At 39.0% G+C, this 9,683-nt stretch overlaps 1 pseudogene; it reads right to left on the bottom strand.

Moving 5' to 3' along the window:
- Positions 1-3,430: 3,430 nt before the first annotated feature.
- Positions 3,431-7,634, bottom strand: LOC148742930 (uncharacterized; annotated as a pseudogene).
- Positions 7,635-9,683: the final 2,049 nt, after the last annotated feature.

Genomic DNA, 9,683 nt, shown 5'->3' with positions numbered 1-9,683 from the left:
TCTTGGATGTAATAGCAAATTCAAACTCGAGCAACGTCATACGTGACTCTGGTAACCTCCAAGCTTAAGGTCTCTGAATCTAAGCCAGCCAAGGCACACTAGTTTGAGTAATTCAACGAAACCTTAAGCAGAACAAGGGTGAAGGAATAAGTCACTTTTTGTGTCACACCACACATGTGATACAATTTAGCTTATAATTTAGAATTACTTATTCCTCAGGTATGTGTTCTTTTTTTTTTCGCAATCCCACATCCCCTAACAGAAAATTGAAATTAACCAAATAATACGACAGCCGCTAATGAACATTGATTACAGATGGTAAGATATCTCGCGTAAGGTCAAGAATTTTTACTAGTGCAGTTAGTTATAATTTCCGTCCGCCATCTCGTTCATATTTGGACAAGCCTTGGAACTGATCCGGTGGCAGGGTTACGAGGCTGTTTTTCTCCATGTATCTACGCGATAAATGAAATGCACGAGACGCACTGTATCACTATTTAACAGTAAAGATAATTTTAAATAATTGCTTGGGCTTAGAAACGTTTACTGTTGGGTCTGGCTAAGATCATTCGTATCAGTTTATTCACCTCATGTAAACGTTCTTCTTTAAATTATTCGTGCCTTGTTCTTCAGCAAACTGTTTCACTGCTCATCAAAGCTGTCCAAAACTTCATTAAAAGCATCACTAGTCGCCGGGACGAGAACATTGTGATCACACCACACTTGCACTGATTGTTCTGACCGCCGGTTACAATGGCTTAACGAAGGTATATACTCACGGTGTACATCATTATAATTATTATTAAAAGATATTTTAAGAGGGGAGCCCAGTTCGCCATAGCGAGTTTCAGTGAGGCCCTTAAAATTAGCAATGTGTGAAAAAAGTAATCACATAATTGATAAGTAAAAGCTCACAGTGGAAATTATGAAATATTTAAAATATGACATGAACAGAAAATGATAAAATCGATGAGCAAGAGATGACACATTAACGCCGATGTAAACTAGCTGTGCCTAATTAAATTTAGAACATAGCTAGCAGAGCCGCGCAATAAAATTCAATATACGTACGCGTGCTCAAAATCCCGATAGTGCACGCTGATAGCGTCAGCAAGTCGCTTCGCAAGAATTTTTTTTCCGCCCGAGCGGTCATTGCTAGCGCGGGGAAAAATAATATATTTCGCGACAATAATGAATACAAACATTTGTAACTCTTTCGAGGTTATTCCGATGTGTTTCACTTGGAAAATGCTGGCGAACTATTCAGGGACTATATCACTACGAACGGCGCTTTAAAGTAAGGAGAAAGAAAGAAAAATTAACCGTCACGCGTTCACGTTCTCGAGAAAACCTAAAAGTTTGGTTATTTCAGGTTGTTGTTTTGCCAAGAACGGCAAAGAAATGTACCAAAATGTTAAACGGACGTGCAGGGCGATTGTTTTTGCTCATTAAGCCTATTGTTTTCTGCCGTTCTCGTTGCCGTCGCCGTCGTCGTTGCTAGAGCTTCCTAATGATTAATGGCTGACACCGAGGTGGCAAAAATCTCAAAATGCGAGTGAAGACAGAACCTCACTTAACTTAATCAGTTAATTTCCAGGAAGCTATTCATAATCAGAGTAAGGAAAAAATCGAGGAGCCTACAAGTATTCTACACAGAGAAAACCGTTTCCAGCCGTTACTAATATTCACCTAAATGATTCACTTAGTGAAGCACTGATCAAAGAGAAATCGATTTACGTAGGCAGTACATACAAAATGTCCCAAAACGTTTCTGCCTATAGAAAGTTCACCCTCACCGATTGAAGACATAAGATCACTTCTTACCTTCTTTGTATCTATACTCAGCTTAACAAAGTAAATTTAGATAAGAGCCATAATTGGGACAGAGACGGAAACGCCCAGTCAGGCCCTTGGGATATGTGAATTTCACTAAAGTTATTTAGACCCTTGCATTTATCAGAGGTTGGTTTTCCGTGAGGTCCGCAAACTTTAATCGGTGATGTCAAGAGTCATCCAAGAAAAGATGTGAGAAAAAAAAGGCGTCGCGCGTGGAGGTGAGATTTATCGATGAGAGCGATTTTCTTATCCACGGGAAGGTTTTATCTTAAAAGATGATGCCGATAATCTATATTAAGAGGTTGATTCTACGATTTCCTTGGAGTAGAATGATTCGCTCGATGAAATATCAGACTTTGAGGAGGAACTGAGGTCCGGCGCAGACAGCGATGCTGATAGCGAACTTTCAACTTCAACAAGCGCAACGCACGATAACAGCGACAACAGTGATTTCGGTGCAGGACCTTTGGCACCAAATAAAGGTGGAAGAAAGAAACCTAAAGCGAAAAGCCGACAGAGAGCGGGGAATATTAATCGTCGCGCAAAAAAGTCGTTCCCGGTACTAGTGCAGCACGACCAGTAATTCCAACAAAAACAAAAACACTAAAAAGTATCAAGCAAATCGCGGCGGGAATCAGAAAAAGAAAGCAACAAAGACGCTGACAAAAAATGAACTAGACGAAGTTATAATGAAACTAGACGGTAAACGTCCCATGTGCTGGAATTTCTTATTGGAACAGCTTTGTAAACAACCAGCCATGAAACATTTGGAAACCCATCGAAAGCTTATGGAGGAAATACTCGAGGCTCGCTACAACGAGCTGCGAAATCTGGTGGATCACATGTTTTCGGTGTACATGGAACATGTATCTGCAGTTGCAGAGGAAGAAAAGAAAGACCGCAAACTTCATTTGACATTGCGCTGGATGAACACTCTAACAAGCTATTTGGAAGGTTCATCAAAAAATTCAGAGGTATGTGCTCCAGTGTTTACCGACTTGTCCATTAACCATTCATCCGCTACAATTCGGGCCATGACAAGAATTGTGCACTCTCTTGTTTACGACTTCGCCCAGTCCGAATCGTACAATCTTGCTAAGCCTGTAGATCAGGTTCAGCTGAGCATTTTACCAGAGGATGATGTTACTTTGTACAGAATGTCAGGGGCAGCTCTCTGTCAAACGATTAAACTAAGAAAAGATACCCTGTCAGCAAAGATAGGCAAGAGAAAGGTCACTTCGCAAAGCAGGATTGACATGGAGCTTGAACTGGATATTTTGGAGAAACTTAAAGAATCTGACAAAAACAGTCTTTCTCCTCAGGCTCTAAAACTGCTTGATGAGAGGGTAATTTGACTTTTGTGAAGAAGGATTTTCTTAACTTTGTCAGGGATGCTGACTTGACAATCACAGAATACGTGAATGAGAGGAAACTAAACAAGCACAAAACAATTTTTTGGAAGTAGCTCACTTTAATGTGTATAATGATGAGCAATTGTTAAAATCTTTCAAATGGTCAATAGGAAAATGTGGAGCATTAACTACAACTTATCCTTTTTCTGTAATTTATAAGATGTACCGTAATATACTTCACAAACTATGTAACACAAGAACAAAAGAGTTCTTCAGAGGAAAATTTGAGAAGGAGTTGGCCAAATCTGGTAAAGTTGTTGAAGATGGTCAATCACTGAGAGACAACCTAAAGACATTTAGTATTACTAAAAAAAGGTAGACTCCATTAATTTTCATGTAAAAAGTATGGAACTCGGAGACATTATGTGATCACACAGGTCAGGACAAAACATACTTTAAGGTTAGAGAGATTTTGAGGGCTAAAGAAAACAAACTTGTAAGGGAAGCCTGGCCCTAATTTCTAACCCCAAAAACATTTACGCTCTTTACTTCAGTTTTTAAGGTAAGTATCTCTAGTAAAACTTAATTTTCTTTCAGTCAGTTCAGTTATGTGATGCTCCCGATCTGCATGTGTGATCTACATTGAAAAATTCCCTTCTTTAACACCTGTCACATTCTACCCAGCCACCAGGGGCTACAATTTGCCTGTATGAGCTGTGGCATACCTGTGAAAAAATTCTCTTTTTGCAAGCCAAGTCATACAGCAAAAATGTAATTGCTTGCAGGGCAAGCAATACATGACCCTTAAAAACTCTTATATGTTAAGTTTAATGTACTGTTATCCCCATTCACTAAAGTCAAAGAACTTGGTTTAACTTTTATGGCAAAAGGCCGACGTGCAATCATAAGAAACAAATGTAAGAGTGCGCAAGCCTAGATTTTCATTGAAGAATTTTTGCATCACCCCTGAGTACCAAGTTACAATATCACGACAGCTACCCTGTCCATGGGGTACATAGCCTACCATGGCTCCACGCTGGCCATGGGAATGGGAATCTACAATTGCAATGGCTTCTGTCTCCCAAATTAGAACTGCCACAGTGTGAAGGCTAGAGATCATAACAGCCACTTGCTTCTGTTGCCAGCTTGCCCTTGCTTGCAAAGTGGTGATCAGAGGTGAAAAATCTCCTGATTGCAAATCAAACCCAATGGCTTGATCATAACTTGAAATATGAAAATTGTCTCCACAGCTCTCCACAGCATCTTCTATGTCAAGATTTCTAGCTTCTCCATCAAACAGCAGATCATGCAGAGCATTTCCTTCAAACATTGCCTGAGCTAGTACTTCAATCCACTGACTTGGTAGGGTGCTTGCAGTTAACTCTGGCAGACCATGTTTGCCAAACTGAAAGCCAAACAGCGAGGCAATAAGGGTACATGCATTACTTCCTTGACAGCCACCAACAGTTGACTGGCTAAGGTTACCAGAAAGGGAAAACTGCTTTTAAACCAGTGATGCCAAAAGGATCGTACACCAGACGAACTGAGTAAGATGAAATAAGGTGAAATAAGGACCAATAACATGAAACTTTGACGTTTAATCTCTCCACAAAAATTGAAGGATATATAAGATTTTCTGTAGATCATAATCCCCTCCAACACTCATATACACATCATGTAGCCAAGGCAATTCCTCTGGACTCATAGCATAGCCCCTAATGGTCCCACTCATTGAATTCCAAACAATCTTTGACTGCACCTGTGTTTCAAGTAAAGTAAATGCTTCCAGGTAAAATCAACTAAATTAATTATTGCAACATTGTTGAAGTAACTGTTAAATTGCTTGCAGTAAAGATGATTGCACTAAAGCAATGACTTAACTTTTTGTTCTGTCCTGTGTTTAACTTTTGCCAATTTGGCCATCCAGAAATTCATAGTTTTTTTTTCTGCATTTACTTAGCTGACCTTTATAAGTGTAAAGATTTTCTACTGTATAAAACTTGTTTTTAAATAAAGCCTGATATAATTATAAGAAAGAACAAAAGAAAAAGACCCAGAAATACATGAACCAGCAGCTATATTTGTTAATTTATTTATTTTTATATTAAGACTTTATTATGGTTGCTTTTCCTAACCTTTGTCTCATCAAAAACCAGGACACCAGTATCCAATGGTCTTTTCTTTCCTGTATCAACCTGTATTTTGGTAAAATTTTCATATTCTTGCCTTTGATGAGCAATGTAGCCTTCATGGATCCAAGGCCCATCAGCATTTTTGCTAATGATACGTTGAAGATATTTGGTGCACGGTACTTGCAGGATGCCTAGGTCTCGAACAGCACGAAATGCTGCTGGACTTCTGGCATAGATAGCAAGAGCTATTAAATAAAAGAAGTGAAATTACACAAAGTGATTTATGTACAGTACATTAAATTGTGTAAAACACAAATTATATGGTCTCCTTTTCTCTTTTACATGTAAATCAAGAAATAGACCAAGAGTTTTTTTCTGTGTTTATGACACATTGTCAAGCAATTTTGTTTGGTTGTTTTTGTTCTGATATTTGGACTATTGTATACAGGGCAACCCTATACAAGTAAATTCATGCCTTTGATGCATGTTTCTGGCAAAAATTTCTCTGGAAAAGCATATGAAAATTAATTGAATAAAAAACTTATCAACTCTTGTCGTTGCAGACGACCACTTATTACTTTGTCTTCCCGTTTCTAGAAGAAAGAGAAAGAAATGACTCGATGGGGACTGACATAAACAGAAAAAAAATTATTTATGCACATGGCCGACATGTAAATAACCGGATAGCGAACGAATATTATTTTCTTAAAATCGAAAAAGAACACTCTGCTTTAGACAGATACATTTATTTATTGCCTATCTTCATTCATCGTACATAGTTTATATAGATATAGTTAAGGCAAAAGGAAACGCAGCCGGAGCTCTGATGAGCGTTTTTTAAGGTTCCGACCAATGATTTCAATTTAAAAGGGTAGCATAATGAGTATCACTTTACTTGTTAATCAACTGGTATCAAAGAGTCTTTTTCACTGATTGTACATTTGTACATGTGCGTTAATTTGTCTTACAAACTACCTGCTTTACTACCACACTTTGTTTTATAAAATAGTATGAAAGAAATACGACCCTTTAAGTATCATATCGTAACTCTGGTGAAATATGGTAATGAATGATGTTTACTTTGTGTTTTTGAAAAAAGGAAACTTAAAATTCTTGACTTACCATTCTTGGCCTGGTCCTTGAAAAATGATTCCTTCTCCATCTGCCACATTTCACGGATAACTGCTCCAGTACCGGGCTTGTGATTGTCAGCCTCTTCCACTACTTTCGCTAAACCTTCTTGTCCTTCATTGCACTATTCAATTGACTGAACTAGTTTCACCAGCTCGCTATTCTGTTGTTGGTTGACTTTCACAAATGTTCTACTGATCATTCGCTCCGCAATTCTTATCAAATTCTTTCGCTCTTTTCGAACGTTTTCATGCCTCAACTTTTGGCTTCCGAGCTCAAGCGGGACAATCTAACTTTGGATGACGCCTGCTGTCTTTCAATGCGCTCTTCTTCTAACAAGCTCGTTCTTCTGTCACGAACAACAAGCATTTGTCTCCTCGCAAGTCTACACTCGCTGCATATGTCGCACATTTCGTCGGCCAAATCCAGCTTCCTCGGTTTGTGCCACAACTTGCACTTTCTAGCACTTATGTGTCTCCAAGGCCAAAGCTATTCTTTCACGTTTGATAGTTGAATGCGAATATCCGCGAAGATAGCATCGTAGCCTGAAATTCCAGGGCACATAACAAAACCTGAATGTGGTCGAAGAACCTCAATCACTCGCTCCACAGACAATCGATCGTTCAAGTCAACTTGACCTTCGTCGACAGTTTTATGGATCAATACCTGTAATTTATAATGCCCTGATGGACATAAAAGTAATCTTACTGGATGGTACGTGCCAAGTTTTTCACTGAAGGTCCTCTTCTTGCGAGGATAGACGCTGAGAGCTGCACTTTGGTGATGGCCGGATATCGCTTCTATTTCACAGTGCGGCGAAGCGTAAAGTTGATAGACTTCTTCCTCCAGCTTTTTTTAATATCTGCACTTCTTTGGAGGTCCTGAGTTCCCGAAGATACTGCTCTTGGGATAATTCTTTGGTTTTCTTCTGTTTCTTTTCAAGAAGACCTTTAAAAGCTTTAACCGCGAGACGCGGACTTCTTCTCACGGCTTTCCCGCCGAAGGAAACAGAATTGGAGTCTTCTTCGGAAGACAAAACCTCGCTCATCTTGCGCTTACGAGTAGGACCGCTTTCTGCAACTTCTTTTTGTGGAGCGCACTCACCAGGCCCTTCAATAGACTCATCCGGTATATTTATGCCGAAATCCAGACGCCTGTAAATCGCGGTCGAATACAAGGTCATGTTGAAAACTCAACAGTCGCCATTACAATGCATATTATAAATACAAGGGCTGGCGCGCTTCAATTAAGATGTGCGGACGTCCCAGGAATTAGACCTCCGTTTAATTGTAACTCTAAAAATAACTTGAGTGAGATTCACATATCCCGGCCACGCCCTCAGATTCGCTCTCTGTCCCAATTATTGGCTCTTGATTTAGAGAAAGATAAACCTGGAGTCAAAGTAATGTTTTCGAAAACAAAACTCGGGTGATGACTGCTCCTGCATGAGCTCAATACACGCTGGGGAGGGTCAAGTTCAAAGCTGGATATGAAAGCAAGAAATATTAATACAACGAAATTAGTTGACACTTAAGTCAGGCAAAATATATAAACACGTGCATTGGAAGACAATATTCTCGTCAAAATGAAATAATCCGGGCGATATTTGGATCAATTACATTTTCTTTCAAATATATTTTACTAATGTCCAACCAGGAGAAGAAGTTTAGTCGTTTTCGGGCCGGGATACCTTGAGACCAGGCTTCTGTTCTAAATTGATTACAATTGTGAAGCCTTTAAGATATAAATGATTTTCAATTCTCATGCAGATAAATCCCAAAATTAGAAAGTGTGAAGTTTGAGAACTCGGAAAGAGTCCGATTATAATGCAGCTGACTGCAACAGCAACTCGCGGAGCGAGCTTACTGTGCGCCCGCAATACGTGCATGGGTGTTATTTGATGCTGTCCCGACCCGAAGGGACTCACTAAACCTGCACTGGGTTTGCTAGGCCAATAAGGCTATTTGGTCTTAACTGGATTCTCGACTTCGTTGATGAATCGATTCTAACATTATACCAATCATCCCACTTCACCAAGAAGCAAACTGAAATCTCTGGAACGCCGATTGAATGGTGGAGAAATACAATGAACTGACTAGAAAAAGTGCGCCTTTAGTGTTTGACATGGAATATTCAAATTTTTTTGCGAAAGACTGTTGATGTAATTACGGTGGTTCTTCATGTTGCTTTGGGAACCAGCTCCTGTGAAACCACAAAGGGAACTGATAATGTTTCGTAAGGTGGTACTGAGTTCAATATTAATGTTTTTCTTTTCTTTTGGAGGAAATTAAAAGACAAATATTTTGGAAATATCAAAATACGAGAAAGTGGTGGACTGCTTTCTCTTCTCTTTTCGCAAAATTTTTTATTGCCGGGTTGGGAAGAAAATAGGCACAAAATAAGGAGGATTTTAATCGGTTGGTTAGTCTGTGGTAATGAGACGCAGGTTCAGTTACACCAAACTTTATCGCCACACTGTTTGTGTATTTTTCCTCAATAACCCAAAAGGGAGGCTTAAATTTAATAATTTCTTATTACAGCCAAGCGATAAGTAAGGATATCTAATAAAAACTAAGGATATGTTCGAAGTTATTACCTTTCTGAAGTTGTTAGAGTCCGTGAAAGATTTGTCCGGATTTGAAGCGTTAGTTTTGTTTTCAAAGCCTTGAAAACCATAAGAATGAAAATATCCGTACCGCTGAGTAATGCGTTTGAATGATTTATTGAACATTGTCTATGGTTCTGAAAAGATTAAGACTCCGGTAAGACCGGGCAATCTTTCTGTTGTCGGTTAACAGTCAGAAGCGATGAAACCAAGAAAGGAAATCAACATAAACTAAAGGTCTTAAATGCTGGGAAAATATCTTTATCCTTCAGTTGCTCAAATGAAAGCGTAAGGAGCAATATAATTGTTATAAATATGAACCGCAGTACAGACAAGCATCAGTGAACTGAGGCGACAAACTGCTAACTAACTAAAGGTAATTCAACTACACACGGAAAGATAATAGGGAGATTTTTTATATCCGGGTTGATGGTTTGGTCAATTTAGTGACAGCTTGAGGATAATCTTCATCACAACACTGACTGGTATTATAAATCGAATTGTTTTGCAACACATCTCTGAGTCGTTCGAATAACTGAACCTTACACTTTCTCTTGAGACTTTACTTTTATGCCAAACGCTGATACATTAAATTAAGAGAAAAAAGTTTACATCCTTAAGCTGAAG

This window comes from Stylophora pistillata, chromosome 1 (assembly GCF_964205215.1).
Source record: "Stylophora pistillata chromosome 1, jaStyPist1.2, whole genome shotgun sequence".
NCBI classification, from domain to species: Eukaryota; Metazoa; Cnidaria; class Anthozoa; order Scleractinia; family Pocilloporidae; genus Stylophora; species Stylophora pistillata.
This window is presented reverse-complemented; position numbering and strand designations above follow the sequence as displayed.